At 46.0% G+C, this 14,228-nt stretch overlaps 1 protein-coding gene across 1 annotated transcript in view; it reads right to left on the bottom strand.

Annotated features, from left to right (window-relative positions):
- The window catches only part of PDXDC1 (pyridoxal dependent decarboxylase domain containing 1), a 471,229-nt gene that overhangs the window by 136,230 nt on the left and 320,771 nt on the right, over positions 1–14,228 (bottom strand). The gene's annotated exons all lie outside the window — the stretch shown is intronic.

Below are 14,228 nucleotides of genomic sequence, written 5' to 3'. Positions count from 1 at the left end.
GATAAAGTAAGTGCTGGAGTTGAAAGGTTAGGAACACATGAAGATCTGTGAAGTGTAACCATGTGAATAGAAGGCAGTAATGACTGAGTCACATTTTTGGTATATATCAAGTAAAAGCTTGTCTTTTCCCAGTTCTCTTCTGCTTTGTAAGTGTATCCTTCTCTAACTACATCTTTATTCATCCATTTCTTCCTTCTTCTTTCTTTATCCACAATCCAACCAAACCCACTGCTTTCTCCTCTCACCCCCTGCCCACGCCATAACCCAACCAAACCCACCGCTCTCTCCTCCCACCCCCTGCCCATGCCATGACCACTTGAATATTCTGGGAGGGCAGAATAATTGTAATAAGGCAAAGAGCTTATTACACTTGTTACACTTAAGGACTCACTCAACAGCCTTGCTTTAGAGAGGATGGTAGCGGAGGATCCTCTCTGTTCTCTGGGAGAAGAAAAGGAGAAAGGACCGTCCCAGGGATAATTTATTTTTATTTGAGATGGCATCTCACTGTGTTGCCCAGGCTGCAGTGCAATGGTGTGATCTTGGCTCACTGCAACCTCAGCCTCCCGAGTAGCTGAGACTACAGGCATGTGCCACCATACCCAGCGAATTTTTGTATATTTAGTAGAGATGGGATTTCACCATGTTGCCCAGACTGGTCTTGAACTCCTGACCTCAAGTGATCTGCCTATCTGTCTATGATATTTTAGATTGGCAGTTGCAAACTAGTGGTCCACAGCGTGCTTTTTATGACACTTCCAAGGTTTGAAGACTTTGATTTCATATTAAAAATCTGGGTTTCAGGCTGGGTGCGGTGGTGCACACCTGTAATCCCAGCACTTTTGGAGGCCGAGGCGGGTGGATCACCTGAGGTCAGGAGTTCAAGACCAGCCTGGGGCCAGCATGGTGAAACTCTGTCTCTACTAAAAATACAAAAATTAGCTAGACGTGGTGGCACGTGCCCATAATCCCAGCTACTCGGGAGGCTGAGGCAGGAGAACTGCTTGAACCAGGGAGGTGGAGGTTGCAGTGAGCCAAGATCGTGCCACTGCACTCAAGCCTGGGCAACAGAGTGAGACTCCATCTCAAAAATAAACAAGTAGGAAATAAATAAATAAAATCTGAGTTTCAGGCCAGATGTGGTGGTGCACTCCTGCAATCCCAGCACTTTGGGAGGCTGAGATGGGCCAACAGCTTGAACTCCGGAATTCCAGGACAGCCTGGGTAACATGGCAAAACCCCATCTCTACAAATAATACAAGAATATTAGCTGGGTGTGGTGGAGTGCGCCTGTAATCCCAGCTATTTTGGGGCCTGAGGTGAGAGGATTGCTTGAGCCTGGGAGGTTGAGCTGAGATCACACTCCCACACTCCAACCTGGGCAACAGAGCCAGACTGTCTCAAAAAAAAAAAAAAAAAAAAAAAAAAAATCTGGTTTTCTGGCATCTCAAAAAAAAAAAAAAAAAAACAGGAAAGCTCTGGGCGCACGGCTGCTACAGTCCTCTATTAAGCAATGTGCTGCAGCACGGGTCCTTAACCCCTGGGCCATGGACCTGTACTGGTCGGTGGCCTGTTAGGAACTGGGCCACAGAGCAGGCGGTGGACGATTGAAGCTTCATCTGTATCTCTGGCCGCTCACCATTGCTTGCATTACTGCCTGAGCTCTGCCTCCTGTCAGATCAGCAGCATCATTAGATTCTCACAGGAGCATGAACCCTGTTGTGAATTGCACACATGAGGGATCTAGGTTGCATATTCCTTATGCGAATCTAATTCCTGATGATTTGAGGTGGAACAGTTTCATCCGGAGACCATTGCCCTCCTGCATCCCACCCCTTGCCGCCTATGGAAAAATTGTCTTCCACAAAGCAGGTCCCTGGTGCCACAAATGTTGGGACCGCTATGCTTTAGAATCTGCCATGAATCTGCAGCCTCTATTATACAGTTCCCTATAGACTTCGCTTCCTACGGTCTTACTTTCTGCCTTACAGGCATTTGAGTTTGCAGTCCTTGTTTTTGTTAGTACGTTACGCTGGTGACATTGACCAAATGACCACACATTAATTATAAGCTTAGTTGATAATGACTTCAATGGAATAACACGACATAGTACTGTGACAATACTTCTTGCATGTATCTGCAGGTGGAATTGTAAACCTGGTGGTCCGAGATGGTCTAATTCGATCTTCCTATGTAGCTCGTTATATTAATAGTGGTAACATTTGAGGTGGTGATTCAGCGTTTCAATGCCTCTTTTCATGGCAACAACAAATGTTTTCCTTCTGAATCAGCATTAACCTAGATGTTACTGTGGATCAAAATTAGACTCTACATTTTCAACCACAGAAATATCGGGTAGTAAAAATTTTTCTAAATATTGATTGCCTACGTAGGTTATGTAATTAGCATATGTTTATAGTTCTGCGATTTATGCGTGGCTGCTACAGAGCCGGGAGGGGGTAAAGCAACAGCGTTTTCTCAGTTGTTCGAGCAGCATTATGTTATAATGAATAGGTAATATTAAATTGGGCTGATGAATCATATTACAGTAATCCAATATTTCGCTTGTAAAGTCCCTGAGGTTTACAGAAGGAAATCTTTTATAATAACAAGAAGAGTGAGGCATGTGCTTCGGTCTTTGTTTCCTAGTTATACCATCCTGGGTAAGGAGCTCAACTTTTCTCTGCCAAAATTAAATGAGGATTAAATGAGATCATATGTGTGAAGGTGTGAAGGACAGTGCCTGGCACATAGTAGGATCAATCAATGTTAGTATCTCTAAAATAGAGATTGATTCTGAAGATCTATAAAGTGGTAGAACTGATCTTAAGATTCCCAAATGATAGAATTGTTCTTTATTTGCCTAAGCAGTAGGGGCTTACTTATTTTGTATGGCCAGGGGATCCTTTTTTTTTTTTTTTTAGTAATTTTTATTTATTTAAGACAGAGTCTCACTGTGTCCCCCAAGCTGGAGTGCAGTGGCACCATTTTGGCTTACTGCAACCTCTACCTCCCTGGTTCAAGCAATTCTCCTGCCTCAGCCTCCTGAGTGGCTGGGATTACAGGTGCGCACCACCATGCCCAGATAATTTTTGTATTTTTAGTAGAGACGGGGTTGTGCCATGTTGGCCAGGCTGGTCTTAAACTCCTGACCTCAGGTGAATCAGCTGCCTTAGCCTCCCAAAGTTCTGGGAATGCAGGTGTGAACCACTGTACCTGGCCTTTTTTTTTTTGAGACAGGATCTCACTGTTGCCCAGACTGGAGTGCAGTGGCACTACCATGCCTCACTGAAGCTTCGAACTCCCTGACTCAAAAGACTCTCCCACCTCAGCCTCCCAAGTAGCTGGGACCACAGGTATGCACCACCACACCCATTTTTTTTTTTTTGAGAAGGAGTCTCGCTCTGTCGCTCAGGCTGGAGTTCAGTGGCATGTTCTTGGCTCACTGTAACCTCTACCTCCCCGGTTCAGGCAATTCTCCTGCCTCAGCCTTCCGAGTAACTGGGACTATAGGCGCATGCCCCCAGGCCTGGCTAATTTCTTTTGTATTTTTTAAGTATAGGCAGGGTTTCACGAAAAAATAGGCAGGGTTTCACCGTGTTAGCCAGGATGGTCTGGATCTCCTGACCTGGTGATCCACCCACCTCGGCCTCCGAAAGTGCTGGGATTACAAGTGTGAGCTACCACGCTCAGCCCTAGTATTTTTTTTTTTTTCGTAGTGATGAGGTCTTACCATGTGGCCCAGGCTAGTCTTGAATTCCTGGAATGAAGTGAATCTCCCACCTTGACCTCCGAAAGTGTTGGGATTACAGGCATGAGCCACGGCACCGAGTTTCCTTCTTAAGTAGTTTTAAGGGGAAGAAGAAAGAAAAAGACTGATTTTCTTCCCTTCCACTACCAAGACAGGCAAAACACACCAGAACACTTTGCTTAGCATTGCCTTTCTAAAGTGACCAAAATTTACAATAGACACTTAAAATATGTACTGGAATATCCCAGTCATATCCCTAGTCTATAACTCAGCTGTATGCAGCTCGTTTATCTTATTAATGCTATGGATCAGCAATAGTTTATGTTTTCATGTTACCTGAGGCCATGCAATCCTCTTTTTTGGTTGTTGAAATAATTTCTGTAACTTTATTTCACCATTTCAATTGCCAACATTAATTCAACAATATTTAAGCTATCTGTCCCAGACACTATGCTAGCCTTTGGAGATATCCAAGGTGAATAAAATAGGACCCTGCTGTCTGTTTGCCTACGGTCTAGCAGACAGACCTTTTTTTAAATTTTATTTTTGAGACGGAATCTAGCTCAGTCACCCAGGCTAGGATGCAGTGGTGCGATCTAGGCTCACTGCAATCTCCACCTCCCGGGTTCACATCATTCTCCTGCCTCAGCCTCCCAAGTAGCTGGGACTACAAGTGTCTGCCACCACACCCAGTTAATTTTTTGTGTTTTTAGTAGAGACGGGGTTTCCCTGTGTTAGCCAAGATGGTGTCGATCTCCTGACCTAATGATCCGCCCGCCTCGGCCTCTCAGAGTGCTGGGATTACAGGGGTGAGCCACCGCGCCTGGGCACTTTCTTTTGTTGAGGCGGAATCTCGCTCTCTTGCTCAGGTTGGAGTCCAGTGGCGCAATCTTGGCTCATTGCAACCTCCGCCTCCCGGGTTCAAGCAATTCTCCTGCTTCAGCCTGTGGAGTAGCTTGGACTACCGGCACGTGTCACCACGCCCAGCTAATTTTTGTATTTTTACTAGAGACATGGTTTTGCCATGTTGCCAGGCTGGTCTCGAAATCCTGACCTCAGGTGATCTACCCGCCTCAGCCTCCCCAAAGTGCCGGGATTACAAGCATGAGCCACCGTACCCGGCCAGCAGACAGACTTCTAAGCAAATTACAGCTACCACTTCTTGTATGCTCACTAACTGTAGATAAGGGTCTTTGCCACACCCTTTACATCATGTGGTAATTGGCATGGTGTGTAGTTGAATGGCTTCTACCATCGATTTCCTCACCTCCCCAACTTCTCAACAGCTCTCAGTTCCTTTTTGGGGCTCTTCCCAGATGACTTTTCTTGGCTCAAGAGGTGGAACACGTGACAGGTTAAGCCAATCAGGGCATTTCATGCCCCTGGCTACAGGGTTCAGAGACAATCATGTTATCTGCAGCTGCCCAATTAGAGTGAATCTCATAACCTTTGTTGGAAAACCAGGACAAAGGCATATTCTCTCATTGTGTCCTAAAGATGTTAATACACATGTAAGGTCTGGGACTACTATAGCCATTTTTGTTACCATGAAAGACATGGAGACAAGAGGGTATCACAGAATCTCAGAGAAACCCTGATAATTTCATAACCTCTGATACAGCCTATGCCCAAAGCCTGCTCTGGGCTTTTCTGTTATAAGAGCTAGTAGATTCCCTTTATTGTTCAAACCACTGTGAATTAGGTTTTCTGTTACTCGAAGGGAAGCATCTTAAAGGATACACAGGACGTTTTTTGTTTTTTTTTTTTTTTTTTGAGACGGAGTCTCGCTCTGTCGCCCAGGCTGGAGTGCAGTGGCACGATCTCGGCTCACTGCAAGCTCCGCCTCCCGGGTTCATGCCATTCTCCTGCCTCAGCCTCCTAAGTAGCTGGGACTACAGGCGCCCGCCACCGTGCCCGGCTAATTTTTTGTATTTTTAGTAGAGACGGGGTTTCACCGTGGTCTCGATCTCCTGACCTTGTGATCCGCCCGCCTCGGCCTCCCAAAGTGCTGGGATTACAGGACGTTTTTTATATTACAGTAGGTATCATTCTTATTTTATTTTTGTGTGTTTCTTGTTTTGTTTTTTAGGACAGAGTCTTGCCATCTCGGCTCACTGCAACCTCCACCTCCTGGGTTCAAGCGATTCTCGTGCCTCAGCCTCCTGAGTAGCTGGGATTACAGGAGCACACCACCATGCTGAGCTGATTTTTGTATTTTTAGTAGAAACAGGGTTTCGCCACGTTGGCCAGGCTGGTCTTGAACACCCGGCCTCAAGTTATCCATCCACCTTGGCCTCCCAAAGTGCTGGGATTACAGGTGTAAGCCACCACACTCAGCTGATTCATTTATTTTATTTTTATTGCTTTACCATACAAACCAATAACTTGCAAACTCCCATTATAAACATTTCCAGAAATTTATGGGGTACAGGTGCAGTTTTGTTGCTTGCATAGATTTCATACTGGCGATGTCAGAGCTTTCAGGCTATCCTTCACCTACATGACGTGTATTGTACTGATTAAGTAACTTCTTGTCACCCACCCACCTCCCACACCCTCACCCTTTTCAATCTCCATCGTCTATCATTCCATACTCTACATTTCTGTGTACACATTATTTAACTCCCACTTATGAGTGAGAACATGCAATAGTTGTCTTTCTATGTTTGGCTGGTTTAAGCTAATGGCTTCCAGTTCTGTCCATATTGCTGCAAAGGCCATGGTGTCATTCTTTTTTTTTTTTTTTTTTTTTTTGAGACGGAGTCTCGCACTGTCACCCAGGCTGGAGTGCAGTGGCCAGATCTCAGCTCACTGCAAGCTCCGCCTCCCGCGTTTATGCCATTCTGCTGCCTCAGCCTCCTGAGTAGCTGGGACTACAGGCTCCCACCACCTCACCCGGCTAGTTTTTTGTTTTTTTTGTTTTTTTTTTTTTTTTGAGACGGAGTCTGCTCTGTCGCCCAGGCTGGAGTGCAGTGGCCGGATCTCAGCTCACTGCAAGCTCCACCTCCCGGGTTTACGCCATTCTCCTGCCTCAGCCTCCCAAGTAGCTGGGACTACAGGCGCCCACCACCTCGCCCGGCTAGTTTTTTTTGTATTTTTTTTAGTAGAGACGGGGTTTCACCGTGTTAGCCAGGATGGTCTCAATCTCTTGACCTCGTGATCCGCCCGTCTCGGCCTCCCAAAGTGCTGGGATTACAGGCTTGAGCCACTGCGCCCGGCCGTTTTTTGTATTTTTTAGTAGAGACAGGGTTTCACTGTGTTAGCCAGGATGGTCTCGACCTCCTGACCTCGTGATCCGCCCGTCTCTCAGCCTCCCAAAGTGCTATGTACCACATTTTCTTTATCCACTCATCTGAAGATGGACACTTAGACTGAGTCCACATATCCGCTATAGTGCATTCACTCTCATTGTTATAGCTGAGAAAACAAAGGTCCTTGCCCTTTGCCACTGAGCTAATACATGGCAGAGTCATGCAGTCTGGTTGATTTCCAAACCCACACTCTTACGATCATGCTTCTAGTAACTCCTGTACAGTATAAGATGTATATGAAAGATACAGTAGTGACAGCCAGGCATGGTGGCAGGCTCCTGTAATCCCAGCTACTTGGGAGACAGGAGAATCACTTGAACCCGGGAGGTGGAGGTTGCAGTGAACCGAGATCGCGCCACTGCACTCCAGCCTGGTCAACACAGTGAGACTCCATCTCAAAATAAATAAATAAATAAAAGGGATACAGTGGTGACACAAAGGAATGATCAGTTCTCTGTGTGTGTGTGTGTGTGTCTGGTGGCCATGGAGATATTCCAGGGCACCAGACATAGACAAAAGTATGAAGTGAAGGGCTCATGGTATATGCTACATGTTTCTATTTTATTTTCCTTTGTGCTTCTGAGAAATTTGCTGTGCTAGGGGAATCTTAGTGGGAGGGTCCCAGTATCTCTAACGGGTCCTTGAAAGTAACACAGGGCACTGAGAGTTACTTTCAAAAAGCTAGTGTTGTAAAACAGGGTTGTGCAGATGAATTCAGACTTTTTTTTTTTTTTTTTTTTGAGACAGGGTCTCATTCTGTTGCTCAGGCTGGAGTGAGGCAGTGCGATTATAGTTCACTGTAGTCTTGACCTGCTGGGCTCAAGTGATCCTCCTACCTCAGTCTCTGGAATAGCTGGAACTGCAGGCCACCATACCTGGCTAATTTTTTTTTTTTTTTTTAATGAGACAGAGTCTTACTCTGTTATCCAGGCTGCAGTGCAGTGGTTTAGTCTTGGCTCACTGCAACCCCTGCGTCCTGGGTTTAGGCGATTCTCCTGCCTCAGCCTCCCGAGTAGCTGGGATTACAGGTGCCCACTACCACACCCAGTGGTACATAATAATTTTTGTATTTTTACTAGAGACAGGGTTTTGCCATGTTGGCCAGGATGGTCTCGAACTCCTGGCCTCAAGTGACCCACCCTACTTGGCCACCCAAAGTGCTGGAATTACAGGTGTGAACCACCGCGCCTGGCCAAAGTCTATCATTTTTGTATTTGTTTAGTCCATCCCCTCTTTGATTCCACTGCCATTGCTTATTTCAGACCATTGCTGTTTCTCATGGAGACCCCTGATACTCAGAGTGTGGTCCATGGATCAGAGTCTCAACATTACCTGGGAACATCTAGGAATCTTAGACGCCCACCTCGGACTATCTGGATTAGAATGTGCATTTTAACACACTGAAATTTGACAAGCACTGATACGTTTTTTCACTGGAGTCTTCCAATGATCTCCGCGACTCTAGTTTGGTTGTTTTTTTCAGAGATAGGGTATCTCTCTCTCTCTCTCACCCAAGCGAGAGTGCAGTAGTGTACTCCATAGCTCACTACATACAGCCTTCAGCTCCTCAGCTCAAGTGATCCTCTTGCCTCAGCCTTCTGAATAGCTAGGATTACACATGCATGCCACTACACGCGGCTATGTTCCTACTTTTTGTAGAGACAGGGTCTCACTATGTTTTCCAGGCTGGTCTTGAACTGCTGGCCTCAAGGGATCATTCCACCTTGGCTTCCCAAAGTGCTGAGATTAGAGGCATGAGCCACTGTGCTGGGCCCCTGCCTCTAGTTTTTTTTTTTTTTTTTTTTTTTTTTTGAGACGGAGTCTTGCTCTGTCACCCAGGCTGGAGTGCAGTGGCCGGATCTCAGCTCACTGCAAGCTCCGCCTCCCGGGTTTACGCCATTCTCCTGCCTCAGCCTCCCGAGTAGCTGGGACTACAGGCGCCCGCCACCTCGCCCGGCTATTTTTTTGTATTTTTTAGTAGACACGGGGTTTTACCGTGTTAGCCGGGATCGTCTCTCGATCTCCTGACCTCGTGATCCGCCCATCTCGGCCTCCCAAAGTGCTGGGATTACAGGCTTGAGCCACCGCGCCCGGCCCCTGCCTCTAGTTTTTGTTTGTTTGTTTTGAGACGGAGTCTCGCTCCGTCGCCAAGTCTAGAGTGCAGTGGCACAATCTTGGCTCACTGCAAACTCTGCCTCTGGGGTTCAAGCAATTCTCCTGCCTCAGCCTCCTAAGTAGTTGTTCCAAGCATTTTGAGAGGCGGAGGTGGGCAGATCGCTTCAGCCCAGGAGTTCAAGACCAGCCTGGACAACATGGCGAAACCCCATCTCTACCAAAAATACAAAAATTTAGCTAGGCGTGGTGGTGCAGCTCAATGGTACCAGCTATACAAGAAGCTGAGGTGGGAGGATCACTTGAGCCCAGGGGCGGAGGTTGCTGTGAGCCGAAATCCTGCAACTGCGCTCCAGCCTGGGTAACAGAGCGAGACCACAAACATTAAATAAAAATTCATTGTCTAGGGGAGAGAGAAGTTGAGACCAAAATAGTTCAGTGCTAGTAGAGAGTAAGGGACAGAGTATAGGTTAATACATTTAGATTTACCTAGGTAGTATCAGCCAGATTTGTAGGTCAAAGTACAAATTTACGGCCGGGCACCGTCCCAGCACTTTGGGAAGCCGAGGCGGGCAGATTACTTGAGGTCAGGAGTTCGAGACCAGCCTGGCCAACATGGTGAAACCCCGTCTCTACTAAAAATACAAAACAAAATTAGCCGGGTGTGGTGGCGCTGCCTGTAGTCCCAGCTACTAGGGAGGCTGAGGAAGGAGAATTGCTTGAACCCAGGAGATGGAGGTTGCAGTGAGCTGAGATTGTGCAACTGTACTCCAGCTTGGGTCACAGAGTGAGACTCCATCTCAAAAAACAAAACAAAACAAAAACAAACAACAACAAAAAACAACAAAGTACAAATTTACTGGTTTGAATGACTAGCTGAAACAAAAGTGTCATCAGTTGTCATAGGAAATACAGAAGATAGATTCTGGAGGAAGACACTAAATTTGAAGTGCTTCTGGGATATCTAGTCTAGTGGTGCTGCCCAACAGACAGTTGTGTATACACATCTGGAAATATGAATTTGTAAACTTTCAGCATGTCTTTACTCACTTTACCGTTTAGTTTAGGTGAACCTTTTACCAGAGGGTAATTCCCCTGCATAGATGATGGTAAAAAATTGTAGACACTAAGGTTGGGGTCATAAATACACAGTAAATATAGGTAGAATGCAAGGCTTTTTTTTTTTTCTTCCTTTTTTTTTTTTGTAGAAGACACGATCTCACCAAGTTCCCTGGGCTGGCCTTGAGCTCCTGGGCTCAAGCAATCATCCTGCCTTGACCTCCCACAGTGCTGGGATTACAGGTCTGGGGCACCACCTCTGGCCAGATGCAAGAATTTTATTTCCTGCATGGAGCAGCATTTTGGAGCATCCAGAAATATCAGCCCTGTATGCAAGGGGATGCTGTTGAATCAATTCCACATAAAATAGACATGACATACTAGCAGTTATGTTAGGATGTTATTATTTGAGCTATACACAAATCAGGGGGCACTTTAGAATTTTTCTTCTGCTTACTCAGTTCATTCATATACGTTCAACAAGCATTGGCTGGGTATCTACCACGTGCCTTTCAATATTTCAGCTCTGATGATCTGAAACTAAATAGAGCACATTTCTACTTCATGGGTATCCTCATGTAAATATGTGATTTATAAATGAGGTGTAGTACTCACGCATATTTCTTTTCCTTTCTTTTTTTTTTTTTTTGAGACAGAGTCTCACTCTGTTGCCCAGGCTGCAGTGGTGTGATCTCAGCTCACTGCAACCTCTGCCTCCCAGGCTCAAGCGATTCTCATGCCTCAGCCTCCCAAGTAGCTGAGTAGCTGGGATTACAGGCACACGCCACCACGCCTTGCTCATTTTTGTATTTTTAGTAGAGATGGAATTTCACCATGTTGGCCAGGCTGGTCTTGAACTCCTGGCCTCAAGTGATTCGCCTGCCTCGGCCTCTCAAAGTGCTGGGATTAGAGGCGTGAGCCACCGCACCCGGCCCTCACACACACTTCTGCTGAGTATAACTTGGCATAACATTTTTGAAGGATGGCGTGATAATATAAAGTGCCTTTAAAAATGTGCTTATCCTTTGATTCAGCAATTTTACTTCAAGGAATTTTTCCCAAAAGAATAAGACATCTACAAAGCTTTAACCACCAGACTGCTCTCATATTTTGCTGATAATCTCGAGAATTTAGGAATAACCTGTTTGTCCCCAGAACTGAGGAGATTGGTTATATATTCTATAGGTAGCGGGAAACCAGTGGATGATTTTTTTTTTTTTTAATGTTGTTTTCTTTTAGAGGCAGGTTCTTGCTCTGTAGCCCAGCTGGAGTGCAGTGGTGTAATCATAGCTCATTGTAACCTTGAACTCCTAAGCTCAAGCGATCCTCCCACCTCAGCCTCCCAGTGGAGGTTTTTATGCAGGAGAATGGCATTGGATGTGTGTGTGTGTGTGTGTGTGTGTGTGTGTGTGTGTGTGTGTGTGTGTGTGTGTATCTAATTTTAGAAGCAGTGTGGAGAATGGTTTTCAGTAGGGAGAAAAAACCCAGAAAAGATGGTTTTTGCTATAGTGTAGGTCAGAGATGATGAAAAATTGAGCTAACTTAGGCAGTAGGAATGAAGAGGAGGATTGGATTTGGGAGTTATTTAAAAAATAGAATCAATAGGATTTCTTGACTGACCCTGTGGGGGAGAGTGTTGGGATATTGGAGAATAAGGGACCAAGGATACACTGAGATTTCCAACTCAGATGGAGCAGGTATGGGGGCTGATACAGTAAGTCTGACTTTGAATATGATCAGGTTGAGGTTATAAATCCCTCTTCATGGGCATTGCCATGGTGGTTCCTTGAAACACCTTTGAGAAGTGATGTGGGATGTGGCGAAGTGTTTAGGCTTTGAGACTGGCTGGCAGAGTTTGAATGCTGGTTCTGCCATGTGTTAGCAAGTAATTTACTTACTCAAACTCTCTGAGCTACAGCCCCTGTCTCACAGGATACTAGAGCATAGAGTGAAGAAGGATAAGTCTACTACAGTGCCTAGCACATAGTAACCACACAATAAACATCAGGTTTATAAAAACAGACAATGGGGACCGGGCGCATGCCTGTAATCCCAGCACTTTGGGAGGCCGAGGCAGGCAGATCACAAAGTCAAGAGATCAAGACTATCCTGGCCAACATAGTGAAACCCCATCTTTACTAAAAATACAAAAATTAGCAGGGCATGGTGTTAGTCTGCGCCTGTAATCCCAGATACTCAGGAGGCTGAGGCAAGACAATCGCTTGAACCTGAGAGGTGGAGGTTCTAGTGAGCCGAGATCACACCACCTACACTCTGGCCTGACGACAAGGTGAGAAAGCGAGACTCCCTCTCAAACAAACAAAAACCAGACAATGCTGCTTGTAATCCCAGCACTTTAGGAGGCTGAGGCGAGCAGATCACCTGAGGTCGGGAGTTCAAGACCAGCCTGGCCAAAAGGCGAAACCCTATCTCTACCAATAATACAAAAAATTAGCCAGGCGTAGTGGTGCGTGCCTGTAATCCCAGCTACTTGGGAGGCTGAGGCAGGAGAATCGCTTGAACCTGGGAGGTGGAGGTTGCACTGAGCCGAGATCGTGCCATTGCACTCCAGCCTGGGGGACAGATTAAGACTCCATCAAAAAAAGAAAAGAAAACCACAAAAAAAGACCTCAGACAATTCTATAATAGAGGGAGAATACGCATGCACCCCAGGGATTTTTCTCAGATACCCTCCCCACTCTCAAATAGGCATGTGCTCTAAGCTCGTCTCCTAACAGATTCATGTCCCAGCAAAACTCACTTGATCCCACTCCTCAAGCACTTCATCGAGAAGCAGCAGTTTCCAGCTCCATAACAGATACAGGATTTCAGGTCCTAAATCTTGACAGCAATGATTTCCTCAACTTCTTTTTTTCTCTCTCAAGCCTCCTTTAAGAGCAATACATACTATGCTTTCTGGAACTCTATTCTATCTTCCAAACCCATTTATATCTTTTACGATTTTTTTTTCCCCAAGATTGCTGGATATTTTCTTTTTTGGAGACAGAGTCTCGATCTGTTCCCAGGCTGGAGTTCAGTGGCGGGATTTTGGCGCATTGCAACCTCCACCTCCCGGGAGGAACCTGTCAGATCATCTTCCAGAGTGGTTGCAACATTGTATATTCATAGTAGGAGAGTTCCAATTTTTCTACTCAATGTCATTTCAATGGTGTGGTTTTTGTTTTTGTTTGAGACAGGATTTCACTCTGTCATCCAGGCTGGAGGGCAGTTATCCATTCATAGCTCACTGCAGCCTCGCTTCCTGGGTTCAAGTAAGCTTCCCACCTCAGCCCCCTGAGTTGCTGGGACCACAGGCACATGCCACCATGCCCGGTTAATTTTTAAATTATCACTTGTATAGACGGGGTCTCCCTATATTGCCCAAGCTGGTCTTGAACTCCTGGGCTCAAGCAATCCTTTTGCCTCAACCTCCCAAAGTGTCAGTGAGAGGTGAAGCCAGCTGGACTTCCTGGGTCCAGTGAGGACTTGGAGAACTTTTCTGCCTAGCTAAAGGTTTGTAAACGTACCAATCAGCATTCTGTAACAACGGACCAATCTGCACTCTGTAAAATGGACCAATCAGCAGAATGTGGGCGGGGCCAAATAAGAATAAAAGCTGGTCACTTGAGCCAGCAGCGGCAAGTGGATCGGGATCCCTTACGTGCTGTGCTAGGTTTGTTCTTTCACTTTGCACAATAAATCTTGCTGCTGCTCATTCTTTGGGTACATGCTACCTTTATGAGCTGTAACACTCACTGCCAGGGTTTGTGGCTTCATTCCTGAAGTCAGCGAGACCACGAACCCACCGGGAGGAACAAACAACTCTGGACGCACCACGTTTAAGAGCTGTAACACTTATTGCCAAGGTCTGCGGCTTCACTCCTGAAGTCAGCGAGACCACGAACCCACCGGAAAGAAGAAACTCCGGACACATCTGAACATGTGACAGAACCAACTCCGGACACACCACCTTTAAGAACTGTAACACTCACTGT

This window comes from Macaca thibetana, chromosome 20, assembly GCF_024542745.1.
Source record: "Macaca thibetana thibetana isolate TM-01 chromosome 20, ASM2454274v1, whole genome shotgun sequence".
Lineage (NCBI taxonomy): Eukaryota > Metazoa > Chordata > Mammalia > Primates > Cercopithecidae > Macaca > Macaca thibetana.
The sequence above is the reverse complement of the archived record's forward strand: the minus strand, read 5'-3'. Positions and strand labels throughout refer to the sequence as shown.